Source organism: Hylobates moloch, unplaced genomic scaffold (assembly GCF_009828535.3).
Source record: "Hylobates moloch isolate HMO894 unplaced genomic scaffold, HMol_V3 SCAFFOLD_11, whole genome shotgun sequence".
Taxonomy (NCBI): domain Eukaryota; kingdom Metazoa; phylum Chordata; class Mammalia; order Primates; family Hylobatidae; genus Hylobates; species Hylobates moloch.
In genome coordinates, this window is record NW_026652286.1 from 42,709,535 (window position 1) to 42,726,546 (window position 17,012).

A 17,012-nucleotide genomic window follows, 5' to 3' on the forward strand; every position below is an offset into this window, starting at 1 on the left:
GCATTTGATACCCACCTTATTATCTGGGGACTTAACATTTTATTATAAGTTGCTGATTGGAAGAAAATATTTGCAAAAGACACAAGAATTCTTGAAACTCATTAAGAAAACAAACAACACAACTAAAAAGTGTGTCAAACAATAGCAAAGACATGAAACCAACCCAGGTGCCAACAGAAGGTTGGATAAAGAAAATGTGATACATGTACACCACGGAATACTACACAGCCACAAAAAAGAACAAAATCGTGACCTCTAGAGCAACATGGATGCATCTGAAAGCCATTATCCTAAGCAAATTAACACAGCAACAGAAAACCAAATACTGTGTTTTCACCTACAAGTGGGAGCTAAATACTAGGTACATATGGATATAAAAATGAGAATGATAGACACTGGGGAATATAAGGAATGAGGGAACAGTGGGACAAGGATTGAAAAACTATGTATTTTGTGCTATGGTCATCTGGGTGACAGATTTATCGGTACTCCAAACCTCAGCATCACACAATATACCTTTGTAACAAACCTGTACATCTACCCTTTGATTGCAAAATAAAAATTGAAAAGAAAAAAATGTGTCAAAGATTTTAACAGAAACCTCAACGGAGAACGTAGATAGATGGCAAAATAAACATATGAAAGAATGTTGCAGATCATGTATCAGGGAAATGCAAATAAAAATAATAATAAGATACCACTACACACCTATCAGAGTGACCAAACTTAAGAATGTTGACAACACCAACTTCTGGTGAGGATGTGGAGCAACAAGAACTCTAATTCATCAATCATAGGAATGGAAAATGTCACAGTCATTTTAGAAGACAATTTTGCAGGTTCTTTATACAAGTTCTTACATACAATCCAGAAAAGTTGTTCCTTAATATTTACCCAAAGGAGCTGAAAATGTATTTCTAGAGAAAACCCTAGACATAGACTTTTATAGCAGCTTTATTCACACTGGCCAAAACTTGGAAGCATCCAAAATATCCTTCAGCAGGTGAACAAATAAACTGTGCTACATCTGGACAATGAGATAGCATCAATTGCTAAAAAGAAATGAGCTATCAACCCATGAATAGACATCCAGGGAATTTAAGTGAATATTACCAATTGAAAAAAGCTAATCTGAAAGACTACATATCATATGATTTCAAGTACATGTAATTCTGGAAAAGGAAAAATAATGAAGACATCAAAAAGTTCAGTGGTTTTCAGAAATTTGGAAGGAGAGTGGAGTACACTGGCAGAGCACAGAAGACTTTTAGGACAGTTAAACTACTCTGTACGAAGTTATAACAAATGGATATGCAGCACTATAAATTTTTCCAAACCCACAAAATGTATAATACCAAGAAATAAAATATAGATATATAAATATATATGTTCATTCATCAGAATCACATAATAACTTTTTGGAAACAAAAATATAATTTGTTAACAACATAAAATACAAAATAATAGTGCAATTTTTAATATTGATATAACTACTACTACTAATAATAGAAGGCTGTCCAGGCAGAATAAAATGTTCACTAATGGAAACACAAAATTGCAGAGAATAAAGAAAATAAGTAGTTAAATATAAACAAATAGTATCACAAAAATAATAATCGTAATGTCATATAAATGTTAAGTACATGTAGAGTTTAAAATGCATGGCAACAATTACACAAAGGGCAAAAGGAGATAAATGTATCTGAAATATCCTACATTTCTAACATTATCATATGTGTACATACTGTTGGTGCCTTGCCCAGATGTCATTCACTAGAGCGACCCATCAATGCCACAGATGCTGTGAATGTTGGCTGATAATGGCCCAAACCTGTTTCTATCCTATCCCATGAGAATTACCCTGCGCTTACTGGGAGTTGCCTTACTTAGAAAGTTATGTCCCACACCTTGGGGGAACCAGTGGCAAATGACTTACTGAATCTGAGATGCAAAAGGCTGTCCTCTTGCCTCAACATGAGAAAAATTCTGTGGTCCAAACTATGTTTTAGAGTTCCTCATGAGACCAGGCTGACATCATTCTCAAAGCAAAAACATTTCATTGCTTATCTCTCATATACTGTCCTATTGCACTTTCCTCACTCCCCTTATTTTGAGAGCATCCTTTTAGTAGATCATTTTCACAAAAATCTCCATCACAGATTCTGTTTCCAAAGAACCCAACCTAAGCCAGTTGATATCATAAAAGATTCTAGAAAATAGATTGCCAATAAGAAATTCTAGAGGTGGATTCATTGCTGTGTGCATCGCAATAGGAACCACGTCACTGGTTACAGACGAAATGTTGATGGTCCCTGGCATGCTGTAGCAAGTTATTGTTAAAATTTTCATCTGAAGTGAACTGTAATAGTGCCCAGAGGAAAGATAACTCACAAGATTTATTTATAAATAGAGCATTCTCTGTAAAGTGGATTCTCTTACTGACTACTTTTGTGTGTGTAATGAAAAGGGTCATGGGGGACTACCGTGGACTCCAATCTCAACCAAGTAGAAACATCAATTTAAAGTTCTATGTCAGGTGCAGTGTTTTTACCAGGGAAGATTAACCTGGATTTGATTATCAAGTATGTGGTATTTGATGTGGCAAATATATTCTCTTCCATCTTCTATAATAAATCTATAATTTGAAAATACTTATTTTCTTTGGATATTTTGCATAACATTTTCTTGACTCGCTATATCAATGACAATATATTAATCAGGTAGATAAGCATGAAATGCAAGTATATTGGCATTCTTGTCAAAACACAGTGCTCCTAAGGTGGGAAAGGATAGAGATAAACACCCATACAAAAATGTAGGAATCTTAAATATTAGAGAAGTTTTTAGGGATCCTGTGGTATAGGAAAAATTGGAACAGCCTCTCTCAGTTAATAGACAAACTAAAGCATTTTTTTTTACCTTTTACCACCAAGGAGAAAGTACCACATGTAGTGACCTCCTGAAACCCCGGAGACAGCATATGCCACACTTTGAGTGCTAATTCTACCCACATAACAGAAAACGTATGCCCATGCTAAGACTCAAGTAAGACCATCAAGCACAACTGAAAGAGCACAAAGAGTGGGCCGGGCACGGTGGCTCACACCTGTAATCCCAGCACTTTGGGAGGCCAAGGGGGGCGGATCACAAGGTCAGGAGATCAAGACCATCCTGGCGAACGCTATGAAACCCCGTCTCTACTAAAAATACAAAAAAATTAGCCAGGCGTGGTGGCGGGCGCCTGTAGTCCCAGCCACTCAGGAGGCTGAGGCAGGAGAATGGCAGGAACCCAGGGGGGCAGAGCTTGCAGTGAGCAGAGATCGCGCCACTGCACTCCAGCCTGGGCGACAGAGTGAGACTGTCCCAAACAAAAAAAAATAAAAAGAGAGAGAGAGAGAGCACAAAGAGGTGATGCAAAATCCACTGATGTTAGTGCACTACTATTGCAATGTGGTGCACTTTCCCTAAGCTTACCCCTGTAGCTACATGGATGATCCCTTATGACCAGCTGGTGGGGGATGAAGGCCAAGTTAGTTCATAAATGAGTAAAGTGGGTATGCCAAAAATGAACTGTAGATGTGTTACTGATGCATCATGGAGTGACCTTGAAAGATACTGCTTAGGAGAAATATATCCAATGGACAAATCAGCTGATGGACCTACTCATCCTCTTTGTATAAAAAAGAGGTGGCTCTATGTAAGAATACACAAAAATTCAACTTGTTGTTAATGGTGGGTAACTTGACTAATTGACTAGTCTGTTGGAAGGAGAAAGATTGGAATACTAGTGACAAAGAGGCAGAGGGATGAAGTGGCATGTGGATGGTTCTAGAAGTTAGAACAAAGTTTGAAGATCTTTATATAACAGATCAATGTTCATCATAGTTTATACATAATGGGAAAGAACCTAAACTATAAAGAACACTGAGTGGACCTGACAATTTATATCAGCTAGATTCTGATATAAGCAACCTCAGTGGTGGCATAATGGGCTCCTAATTGAAGTAGCTATAGTGGCAGGATGAAAACTGCATAAACACAAAGCATAGTTTCCCACTCAACAAGGCTGATAAAACTTCTCTTTCTACTAAATATTAACCTGGCAATGATGGAAAACAATGTTAACTGCCCAATGTAGCATCACTCCTTGAGTAGAAGATGGCCACTTAATGGAAGATTATTCTACCCCACAAGAGGCAGCAAATGAACTTGATAGAAATTGACACATATGATGGGTGTAGGTTTGTTTTATTTTCTTGAAGGGTCATAGCCAAACCCAGTATCTCAGGGCTTACAGAAGGTTTGATCCACCAGCATAGGACATTATGTTATATCACTTCATGAAAAGGGACACATTTTAGAATACTTGCAACAGTAGACACACAACCATGTTTGTATCATGGGCTATACCACTCGAAAGTTTCCAAGCTGGTACAGAAATGGAACAGGTATAGTTGAGTCTCCACCTTAGAGATGATATTAGTGAGGATGAGACAACATATACTAGATGCAACATGTACAACACACCAACAATCATTATATATAGCTGTGACTGCAATAATTAGAATAAATGTCTTTGGGAACAAAAGAGCTGAAATTAAGAGTAGTCCCACTTATCATCATTTTTGGTGACCTACTTGGAAAATTTGCATTTCCCATTTCTGCAATTTAGGTTCTGTTGAGCTAAAGGTCTTCATTTTCAGAGTGGGAGACATTGTGAGGATCTTTTAATTAATTTAAAAATAAAATAAATAAAATTTATGTTAAGCTCTTGCCTAATAACTTTGATCTCAGAAACAAGCTGGCAAGGAAAGAAGTCATTAGCCTGATGGAGTAATTAATTAACCCTTGATCATCAGGAAAAGATAGGGCTTCTAATAAACAATGAAGGAATGGAAGAATAGATAGTTGACTGATTGTCTCTTGGTACCATCCTGGCAAATGTTGATGATAAATTAGCAAGTGAAATAGCCATAGCCTGAGAAGGTCATTCTGTAGAGACATTTTCACCCTTTGAGAAAAGGATCTGGTTGCTCTACCGTGAAAAAAACCTATGCAATAAAGGTTGTAGTCTTTACTAAAGAAGAATTTAGAATGGATTACAGAGATGGCAGATGATAAGATCAGTTGAGGTTTCAAGAACAGCTTAAGTGATGTATGTTGTAGCTCTTTCACTAAATTTCATGATTGTGTCTTCTTCTTGGACAAATAAACAACACAAACACAGGAAGAGCTATTCCCAAATAAAACAGTTGAATCTGAGTAATACAAGAGTAGACTGCAATAAATTATGCAGTGAATTTCTCTGTCAGCCTTACTTCAGAAATGAGACATCAGCTCCCAGATTCCTGGATTTGGGGCTGCTATGGGAATACAGAGAAGTTTTTTCCTGGAATTGTTCTGATCGAAATGAACTTGCCTCACCCAGTTCATAACCCTTGTTGGTGGGCAGGCCACATTCAGTTACTGGTTAATGCAAGGGTACAAAGACTTTGCTTCCATTTAGGATAATCCTGAAGGGCTATTCCAGTTCCAGATTTTTCTGTAGCACAGAGGCCTCAATTGCTACAGCCTTGGCCGTCAAATTATCTTTCTAACTAGTAAAGCTTTCTTCACATTCTTACAGCTGTTTTTCTTGAAAGAACACACACACACACACACACACACACACACACACACACACACACACAGAGAGAGAGAGAGTGATTTCTTAAATTTCTAATAAATTCTAATTTAAATAGTAGATCCAGTGACTTCTGGAATAGATAGGTTTGGATTTCTTCATATGGAGGAGGTAAGTAAATGTCCCCTATATACTAAAAAACATACCCATGGACATTTTTGAGGAAGATAAATAATGCTAACAATAAAAATATTCTTTTAACATTATTTTTGTTACTATAACCCAGAGACTCAACATCCCTTATTAGAATGTGGAAAGATATGAAATACATCAATCCCCATAGAAACAATGAGAAAGTCCTGAACAGAACAATTGTCTGCAGGGCAATAAAATAATAGTAGGTACAAGAAAGACTTAAACTGAAACTCTGAGAGGAATGAGCCCTTTATGTTTGAGAAGAGAGCCACAGCAAACAACCCCAAACAGGATAAACACAAAGAAATTCACACACAGACACATTATAGTCAAATCCTGAAAACCAAAGAAAAAGAGAAAAATATTAAAATAAGAGGGGAAAAAGACATACATGTAGAGAAATAATGGTTAGAATGACAGGCAACATCTCATGAAAAACAAAGTCATACTTAAAACAATAGAATTATCTTTTGAAAGTACTAAGAAAAAAATTGTCAACCTGGAGTTCAAAATTTCTCAAAATTATTTTTCAAAAGGACAGTAAAATATATATGTTTACAGAGAGACAAAGCCTAAGAAAACTCATAGCCATAAGACCTTCACACAATAAATGCTAAAGGAAAGTTTTAGGCAAAATAAAATAATACAAGGAGGAAACTGGAATGAACAGAAAAGAACAAAAAATGACAAATTGGTGAATATATGAGAAAATAGAAACTTTTTATATATTTACTTAATTGCTGGAAAATTATTTACCATTTAAGAATTACAACGTATATAGAGGTTTGCAACACAGGCAGAAATATGTACTTAATAATTACATACAGGATAAATATGAGTTAAATGGAAGCACATTATTAAAAGCTTCTTGCATTGCATATGGTACAATATAATATTTGTTTGTGGTAGACTATCTTAGTAAGTTAAGGATTCATACCCTAAGGATCAACTCTGTTTTGAAAAAAAAAAATACAAGCAAGTATAGCTAAAAAGCCAGTTGAGGAAATAAAACAGAATACTGAAACACACTTGATTTTATTTGATTCATAGTTTCAAAATAAGTGAGAAAGCTATGACAAAGAAAAGAAAAAGATGGAGAGAATAAGTAAGACAAAGATAGTCATAAAAATAAATGTTTTGATATAACAGTATGACCCCAATTACAAGATAGCACTTGTCACAATGGATTAAAAATATAGGCCGGGCATGGTGGCTCCTGCCTGTAATCCCAACACTTTGGGAGACCGAGGCGGGCAGATCACGAGGTCAGGAGATCGAGACCATCCTGGCCCACATGGTGAAACCCTGTCTCTACTAAAAATACAAAATTAGCTGGGTGTGGTGGCATGTGTCTGTAATCCCGGTTACTCAGGAGGCTAAGGCAGGAGAATTGCTTGAACCAGAGAGCTGGAGGTTGCAGTGAGCCGAGATCCTGCCACTGCACTCCAGTCTGGCAACAGAGTGAGACTCTGTCAAAAAAAAAAAAAAAAAATCAGCGTGTGCGTGTGTGTGTGTATATATGTACACATATATACATAGGTATATACACACACGCACACATGCTGATTACAAAACACACTTTAAATATAAGGATAGGTCAAGAGTAAAGGGATCTAAAAAGATATATTAGGCATACGAATATATATGGTCCGTGTGGCCATACTATTACTAGAAAACATGGACTTTAAAGTAAGACATATTACCAGGCGAAAAAGAGACATTTTACAATGATGAAAGGTCAATTCACCAAGAAGAAACAGCCATCTTAATGTATGTACATGTAGTAGGAAAGTTTCAAAAGACACAACAAAACAAGTAACAGAACTAAAAGAAAAAAGAAAAAAAGCATATTCCGATTTTGAGTTTTTAGCACTCCTCTTTTTTAATATTACTTGTTTTTGTAAGTGGATAAAAATCCATTTAGCTATGCACTTTGTGTTTATCCATCTCACCATGTGTAAATTATATTTGATTCATAAAAAGGGGAAAACACCTCATTGATTGTAAGAAAAAAGCAGCAGCAGCAAAGAAACATAAACCTAAAATAATATATCGATTAATCTAGGTTTAAGTGATTTCTTGGTAGGCTCAACTGCTTTTCCTAATCTCTAAGTAGACTCTCTTTGATGTGTTTAGTTCAAAACTTTTAGTCCATCACAGTCTGACCATAGCAATGCCTTGTGGGAACCAGTGAGTAAAAGCTGTGATCTGATCCTGACCCAGGATCTCCTCTGGGAATTTTCAAGAAATGTTTCAAGGAAATCGTTTGTTTACAGAGGGTGGCAGAGCTGGAGAGATTGGTGTCCCATGAGAGCAAAACTCAGAAGATAGATCAAGGAATCAGTCGTATGTAGATAAAAGTCTTGGCAAGCAGACATGGGTCACTGAGGCAGAGAAAGTGCTAGAATAAACTTATTTCTGTTTTTCTATGTGATTAAATGGTAAGTAAAATAGGACCATAACATAATATTGTCTTGTAATATGGCTTTATGTCCTCAAGTGTGTCTGAAATATGAGTGCTCTAAGAACTGAGACTTGGAAGGAACATAAATGAGGGTGGCTGTAATAGAAACTCCAAAATTTTGACATAGGAGGAACTTAGAGGTAAAAAAACAAACAAACAACATGGTTTCAATGGGAAGTGCAGGAAGCTTATCTTGGAGTTATCTTTGCCAGACAACAGGAGACTTTCACTAAAATTTGGAGAAGTTGTGAAAATTTTAAAAGGCACTAAAACTCCTTTTACTTTTTCCCCAAGATGGGGTCTCACTGGGTCGCTCAGCCTGGAGTGCGGTGATGCGATCACAGCTTCCTCCAGATTAAAATTGCTAGGCTCAAGTGACCCTCCTGAGTAGCTAGGACTATATCAGTCTTGTGCCACCATGCCTGGATAACTATTTTTATTTTTTTGTAGAGATACGGTCTTCCTGTGTTGCCCAGGCTGATCTGAAATGCCTGGCCTCAAGTCATCCTCCCACCTTGTGCTACCAAAGAACTGGGATTACAGGCATGAGCCACTGTGTCCAGCCACTAAATCTTATAGCTATCCCTTGATGTTGGCACTGTTCACTTCACTTCACCTATCTATTGTTCATCTCAGAAATCATGCAATTATTTATTCACAGTTACAGAAAATGCTGGGTAGACTCAGAACTCTTTGTGGGTTAGGGATTTGGAAATAGGACAACTCTGACAGCAGAACAAATGATCTGCCCCAGCAAAGAACAGAAAAGCAGACTTCACAGGGTCAGAAGTCAGTCCATAGATAACAGGATTCTAGCCACTAGACTGGAATCAGAGGTAGGGGCTTCAGTTTTGGAAGAAAGAGCAGGTGAGATGACGTTATGGTTTCAAGTAATTCTAAGAACTTTGAAACAGGGACCAGAGAACACTTTGGCATAACTGGGTTGTTGATGTATATAAAGAATTGTAATGACGTATATAAAGAATTTAAGACATCATCTAAGAAAAGCATCCTTAGATGATGCTGAATTTTAATACTTAGTAGTAAAATCTGAAGATTTCTTTACAAAATTAATTTAATTAAAAATATTTGAGTAAACTTTCTACTTAAGGTACTGTACTTGGGGAAAATGCATTAGTCCCTTTTTAATTATAAATATGGCTAATGGGAGGTTTATTATGTTTTCAACTGATTAGGGCTTTACCAACTCTACCTCTTATTCTCAAAGTAATTTTGCTATTTTACTACTTCCTGTTCATAAATAATGCCACAGAGCTCTATACATAAATATATATTTTCAAGTTTAAACAAGTGAAATGAACTGATCTGGAAAGCAGAAATATTTGAATATAAAAATAATCTAGCAAAAACTCTAGTCTAGCACATAGTAATAGTTCCCAATGTTTTCTTCTCACTCCTTTCTTAAAATTAGCTACCCTCTCTTCTTTCTCCCCTCAGCTTTATAAGGCTCTAGCCATCCATTACCTTCTTTACCTCCTGATCTGGCTTAGCAGGTATTGCCCTTGCTGTTTCAGAGTTGGCCCCATTTGCTGAGTTTTGCTACCAACAATCATTATGGATATTTTTTCCTCTTATTTGGTGTATTTTTTTCAGAAATGTGATAGAAATGACATTCATTGATTAAAATTGCTCTAGATAGGACTCTATAGGGCAATGAAACTGACATGTAAAAAGACCAAGGCTTCAGCCTTCCTTAACATTTATATTGCATACTGTATCTTAATTTGTACATATCCTCAATTAGAATGCAATTTCCTTGCATTCTAAACATTTTAAATTATATTAATTAACATGAGATAGGAAGCATGATATAGTTTAAAAAGCTTAGAATCAAAGAACATCTATTCAAATTGCATGTGTTCATAATAATATCTGTTCTTTGAGAAGTTAATCTCTCTATGCTTCAGTTTTCAAATCTGTAAATCAGGAACAATACTACCATGTGAGGATTGAATGAAATAGCAGATATAAAACATCTAGCATAATGCAATAAAAATTAATGCCTATCTCTCTGATTTTTCTGTTTTCTCTTTTAACCCACTCTACTTTTATGTCTACTTTCCCTACACCTTAGCATTTGGGGGTAAAATAAAGCACTTAATTAATTAATTTTGTAACGACATATGCAAAGACTAATCAGCAATCTTAATAATTATATTTTTATATTTTATGTATTTTGTATATTGCACTAACATTGAAATATTTTTAATATTTTATAAAGGATATTACTTTGTTTTTTTTTTTATTTTTGTAGAGACAAGGTCTCCCTGTATTGCCCAGGCTAGTCTCAAATCCCTGGACTCAAGTGATCATCCTGTCTCAGCTTCCCAAAACACTGGGATTACAGGTGTGAGCCATTGTGCCAAGCCAATAATATTATTTAAGCTAAGGCTTACCACAAGATCTTTTAATAAGATACGTTTTATAAATACAGAATTGATCTCATTATACCAAAAATATATTAATGTTGTCTTAATATACATTGTTTAGTCATTCTTTTTTATCTAAAAGTATTTAATGAAAGTCTACTATGTGGCAGAGGCACACCAAACAATATAGTGACAGAATTGGATTTTCCTTCTTACTGTAAACACTTAAATAGATAAGACTGTTCAAGAGAAATGAATCGGAACAAAAGGAAAGAGTATGACTGAGGCAGTTCAAAGCAGACCTTTCTGAGGACATGACTTTTGAACAGTGACCCAAACATTTGTGGAAAGGGCATTTGAGCTGAGAAGAAAGCAGTATAGTCGTCCTGAGATGGAAAGATGTTGGAATGTTTGAGGGGCTGCTAATAGGAGTGTGGTTGTAGTATACTAAAGAGGTTTCTAGTGGTCTTCTCCTATTGGGCCTTATCAGTTATGGTAAGAAGTACAGATTTTAATGTAAACATAAAGAGTAATATTGGAAGAATGAAGGACTTTATAATTAAACATTGTTTTATCATTTATTAACTTATTTTTATTTTGATAATTAAACCTTTAAACAGAAGTTTATTTGATCCATATTATATTTTATATAAAACATAAAATAATATGTAGTATGTATATTATACTACATAGACCATTCTTGTATACAGACTGGGGAAAAAGAAGGGCATTAAACGTGACTTTGACAATGGCATATAGAATGGAGTTGAGCGCAAAGCCCAAGGTATCAAGAAGAAAGAGACAGGAATCAAGCAGAATTTCAAAATCTTCCAAAGCCAGATGGTTAAATCCAGGCTGGAAAAAGATTGACTTTAGCAGAAGAAAACATAAAATGCTACGTGAGTGAAAGGAATTAATCCTAATGTATTAAAATAGATGTTAAATCAATATTAATAATGAATCAACATGAGATTCATATTGGAACAGTTCTGAACAGTTGAGTAACTAGAAGGCAAATACATCAATGCGCTGTGCTCTCTGGGCTATAGGGAAGTGACAAAGATCATGCCAAAGCAAGACTCTTAGATCCTCAAATCAGAGAACATCCTCATATAGAAATTATAGATAGTACTTTCTTTGAAAGAAGGAAAGAAGCTTCAGTCACTCACACACAACAAAAATAATTCTCAAGATCAGTTTAGTCAAATGGAAATCAATTCAGTATAATAAGATTTAATTAATAATGATTGGATGTGTGCTATTTGCCAAGAACCACAGTTCTTGGTGCAGAAAATATCAAGATTGGTCTGACACAAACTGGGCCTCTAATGATTCTATTGGCTACTGTGGATGGCAGACACATAAATAGCAAATCACAGGACAATTGAGGTACTGCAACAGAGTTGCAATGCAAATTATAGTAGGGATACGTGGACTCTGCTTGGAATGATTAGAAGGGAAGACTTTAAGGGCCAAAACACTTCTGAGCTGACCTAGTTGGAGTTGCTAAAGAATTAATGATACACTGTCAAAAAGGATCTCTGCATACTTTTTTTATGTGGACTTTAGGGGAGAGAGAGTGGCTGATACCCAGATCATAACAAAACAACTGCTTTATCCTTTTTGGAAGGTAGCCCAGGTCTTCTAGAAGAGGATTTGTCCTTAATGACTCATGATAGTCTCATTCTGGAGGATAAACTAGTTGAAAAGTTTGTGGTTTTGTTCCTAATTGTTAAGAGTTCTTTTACAGTGCCCTAGCCTCTCAATAAAACTTTTTTTTTTAGGCCAAGGAGTAGAGACGGATATGCTTTATTTATCTTAGAGCCTCATTGTCTCTGATATGCTTAATGCTATAAAGCATATGAAAACTCTCAAATATATATAGTTGATTCAGTTGCCTATGAAACAGCCCTAGATTTGTGGAACAACTATTTATCTTATAATTCCAGGGGAAAAAATGGACCTAGGCAGTACCAACCCACTTCATCTGTGGCATACTACGTTTCCAGTCTTGCTATAGTTTAGTTGACTGAGCCACTCTATAGCTGTGAAAGTGTATGTTGAACTATAGAGAAAATCCAAGAATCTCTTCTCTCCTCCCATCCTCAAAATGGAGAGCACCATTATGAATTGGTCATACATAAGGACATTGTAACCATTATCATATGAAAAGGTGGGGTTTTCATACTCTATAGGAGAGGGTTAATAATCATACATGGCATTTTTTATGTCCTTACTTTGGACTGCTTCCTTTGAAGAGCTTGTGAGTAAAAACAGCCTTAGAAGCTCAGAGCCTGGTGATATGGTGTGGATATTTTTCCCAACCAAATCTCATGTTGAAATAAAATTCCCCATGTTGGAAATGGGGGTTGGTGGGAGGTGTTTAGGTCATGGGGACAGATCCCTCATGGCTTGGTATTGTCCTCTTGATAGTGAGTGGGATCTCACAAAATCTGATGGTTTAAAAGTATATGGTACCTCCCTTCCCTCTCTCGCTTTTGTTTTTGCCATGTGACATGTCTATTCCTACTTCACCTTCTGTCATGAATGAAAGCTCCTGAGGCCTTCCCAGAGCCCAACCAGATGCCAGTGCTGTGCTAGAAGAGCCTGCAGAACCACGATCCAATTAAACCTCTTTTCTTTGTAAATTACCCAGCTTCAGGAATTTCTTATATCAATGGGAGAACAGCCTGTCACACCTTGCCTGAACAAATGTTTGCAGCAAATGACTAGAAATTGGAGAAACCAATTTTCTTCATTCTTCAAAACTAGTATCTACTTCCTGGGATTTCCCAGTCCTTTTACTTTTATTATTATTATTATTATTATTATTATTATTATTATTATTATTATTATTATTCTAGGTTCATTCCAGATCAGGGAAGGAGGTCCTATAGTCCATTCTGACTCTATACAATTTGTCATTGAAATGGAGGTAAGGCAAAGCCTAATAACACAAGAGGAATTTGTTTAAAAGTTACTGAGGCGGGCGGATCACGAGGTCAGGAGATCGAGACCACGGTGAAACCCCGTCTCTACTAAAAATCCAAAAAAAACAAAGTTAGCCGGGCGTGGTGGCGGGCGCCTGTAGTCCCAGCTACTCGGAGAGGCTGAGGCAGGAGAATGGCGTGAACCCAGGAGGCGGAGCTTGCAGTGAGCCGAGATCGCGCCACTGCACTCCAGCCTGGGCGACAGAGCGAGACTCCGTCTCAAAAAAAAAAAAAAAAAAAGTTACTGCTGTTTATGTGGGTATGCTTTCTGAGGATTTAACAGGGATGTATGCAACTACCCATATTCCTGGTTCCCCTTGTCAGTCAAGATCTGACTTTATTATAGTCCGTTTAGAAGTAATATCTCTCTTTTATTTCTTGAAATAAGAAGTCTTTCACAATTCCATTTTCTTTATTTCATAGACAAAAGTGCTGAAAGGAGGGAAATGAAGACAGGAGATCCATATTGAGTGTCATTTCAGACCTGAGAATACTTTTCAATGGACTCATCATGCACCTTCCCAATTCTTCTGAAATTGAGATTACCTTCTTTCTGATTGGAATACCAGGGCTGGAGCATGCTCATGTATGGATCTCTGTCCCCATCTGCCTCATGTACTTGGTAGCCATCCTAGGCAATTGCACAATCCTCTTTGTTATCAGGACTGAGCCCTCACTCCATGCACCCGTGTACTATTTCCTTTCCATGTTGACTGTCTCTGACCTGGGCCTGTCCCTCTCCTCCCTACCTACTAGGCTGAGGATCTTTGTATTCAATGCCACAGGAATCTCCCCAAATGCTTGCTTTGCTCAAGAATTCTTTATTCATGGATTCACAGATATGGAGACCTCAGTGCTTCTCGTCATGTCTTTTGACCGCTTTTTGGCCATATGCCACCCTCTGAGGTACAGCTCTATCCTCACCAGTGCCAGTGTTGCCAAAATGGGGCTGTTGTTTCTCATTAAAAGCATGCTTAGTACTCCCATTTCCTTTCACTCTTAAAAGGTTGACATATTGTAGGAAAAGCCTACTCTGTCATTCCTATTGTCTCCATCAGGATGTCAGGAAGCTGGCCTGCTCTGACAACACCGTCAACTTCTGCTATGGTTTCTTTCTTGCCCTTTGTATGATGTCAGAAAGTGTGTTCATTGCTGTGTCTTATGTGTTCATCCTGAAGACAGTCATGGAAATTGGATCCCACAGGGAGCGGCTCAAGGCTCTCAACACCTGTGTCTCCCATATCTGTGCTGTGCTTGTCTGCTATGCGCCCATCATTGCTTTGGCATCCATGCACCGCTTTGGCAAGCACAAGTCCCCAATGGCCATGATCCTCATTGCCGATGTTTTCTTGGCTAGTGCCACCTCTTATGAATCCCATTGTACATTGTGTGAAGACACGGCAAATTCGTGAAAAAGTTTTAGGAAAACTGGGTCTACAACAACGGTGTCAGTAAACATGGTACAAGATCAGCCAAGATCAGGAGAGAAAATATCTTTCTAAGCAAAGTATTATCAATGATTTACCATTATTTTTCTTAATTATTAATATACAGTTGGCTTTTCTTAACCACAGTTTCACATCTGCAGATAAAAAATATTCAGAAAAAAAGTGTGATTGATTGCATCCGTGCAGAACATGTAGATAATTTTTTTGTTATTATTCTCTGAACAATACAGTATAACAACTATTTACATAGTATTTTTGTTGTATTTGGTATTATAAATATTCTAGAGATACTTTAAGGTATATGGGAGGATGTGTGTAGGTAGGATGCATATACTATGCCGTTTTATATGAGACTGAACGTCCTCAGATTTTGGCATCCTTGGGGTCCTGGAACCAATTTCCTATGGATAGCAAGGGATGACTATAGTCAGTCCAGCATATAAGCTGTTTAAGTGTAGTGAATGTCCTACTCCTGTGAGTGTAGAACTGAATGTATGTTGATAAGTGTGTATGTGACAGTTTTAGAATGTTATTGAAATCATGACCCAACACACTGATACAGGATTTTAGTTACACAGTTTATATGACAAGGATAAGTATATGTGAAAGCAGGGATTGTACTCCCTTGCAGACAAGGAATACCAAGGAGCTGAAGATTAAAGGATATCACCCCAATCCAGTTGCTGGTTTCTTTCAGGTGACTTTCAGACACATGGTACTTGTTGAGGAGCATTCAGTCAAACTTTGTGTGAATAGTTGATTTCCCATTTAAGTGAAAGAAGTCTATTGTCAGGTATAAGTTGGTTAGCAATCCTCTCCCTTTGCACCTTCCTTAACAATGAAATAAGTAGAACCAGTAATTCTTTTACCTTATCATTTTCACAGCCTTGTATTATGGCAATAAACTATCTCATAACATTCCTTAATAAAAACCAAATTTTTTTCTATATTACGGCAAGGTTCCATAAGCCTCCTTCTAAATTTAATAATTTATATTTCTGGAAATCTATAAAGATAATCAGAGATAGAATCAAATGTATATTTATGAGAAAATATATCAAGGGTTACTGAAGTGTTAAGTAATAAGAAATAGTAGCAAAAACCATGACATACAAAGATGATGACATGTTATTCACCAATGCAACACACCATCAACAACTAAGTGGTGTTTGCTAAAGCCTGAATTGGTTGTTAAGGATTAAGTTAAACATAAGACATAGGCCTACTATCATGGAGTTCAGGTGGTGAAGAAAACAAGTAAATAAGTAATTAAATTAGCAAAGTATGGTAATTTTAATCATACACTAAGAAAGCATATGTAAAGGAATGGCAACAGGCCTATTTTGATGGATAATGAAAGCAAAACTTCCTAGAAGTAAAATCTAATACAAAATATAATTTAATAGAGAATAATGAATAATAGCAAGTAAATATTTAAGACATACATTTGCATGTAAACTATTATCTTAATTTATAAACTTATACATATGTGTTTGTTTATTAAAAAAAGATTAGGTTATATGCAGTCATGAGTTGCTTAATAAGGGGGACTTTTTCTGAGAAATGCATCATTGTGTGACTATCATATATTGTATTTACACAAACCTAGAGGGTATAGCCTACTACATACCTATGATACAGCCTATTGCTCCTAGACTACAAAACTGTGCAGCATTTTACTGTAGTAAATACTGAGATAATTGTAACACAATGGTAAGTATTTGTGTTTGTTTAAACATAGACAAGGTACAGCAAAAATACTGGTATTATAGTCTTACGGGACTACTGTGGCATATGAGGCCCATTGTTGACTGAAAGGTCATTATGGGGTACATGACTATATTATATAATCTCTCCGTAGGATTGCAAATAATTGTTATTAGATAGTAAACATTTTTTTCT

The 17,012-nt window shown here is 36.4% G+C and overlaps 1 pseudogene; it reads left to right on the forward strand.

The window, feature by feature from the left end:
* Positions 1–14,173: 14,173 nt before the first annotated feature.
* Positions 14,174–15,117, forward strand: LOC116477354 (olfactory receptor 51A7-like; annotated as a pseudogene).
* The last annotated feature ends 1,895 nt before the right edge of the window (positions 15,118–17,012 follow it).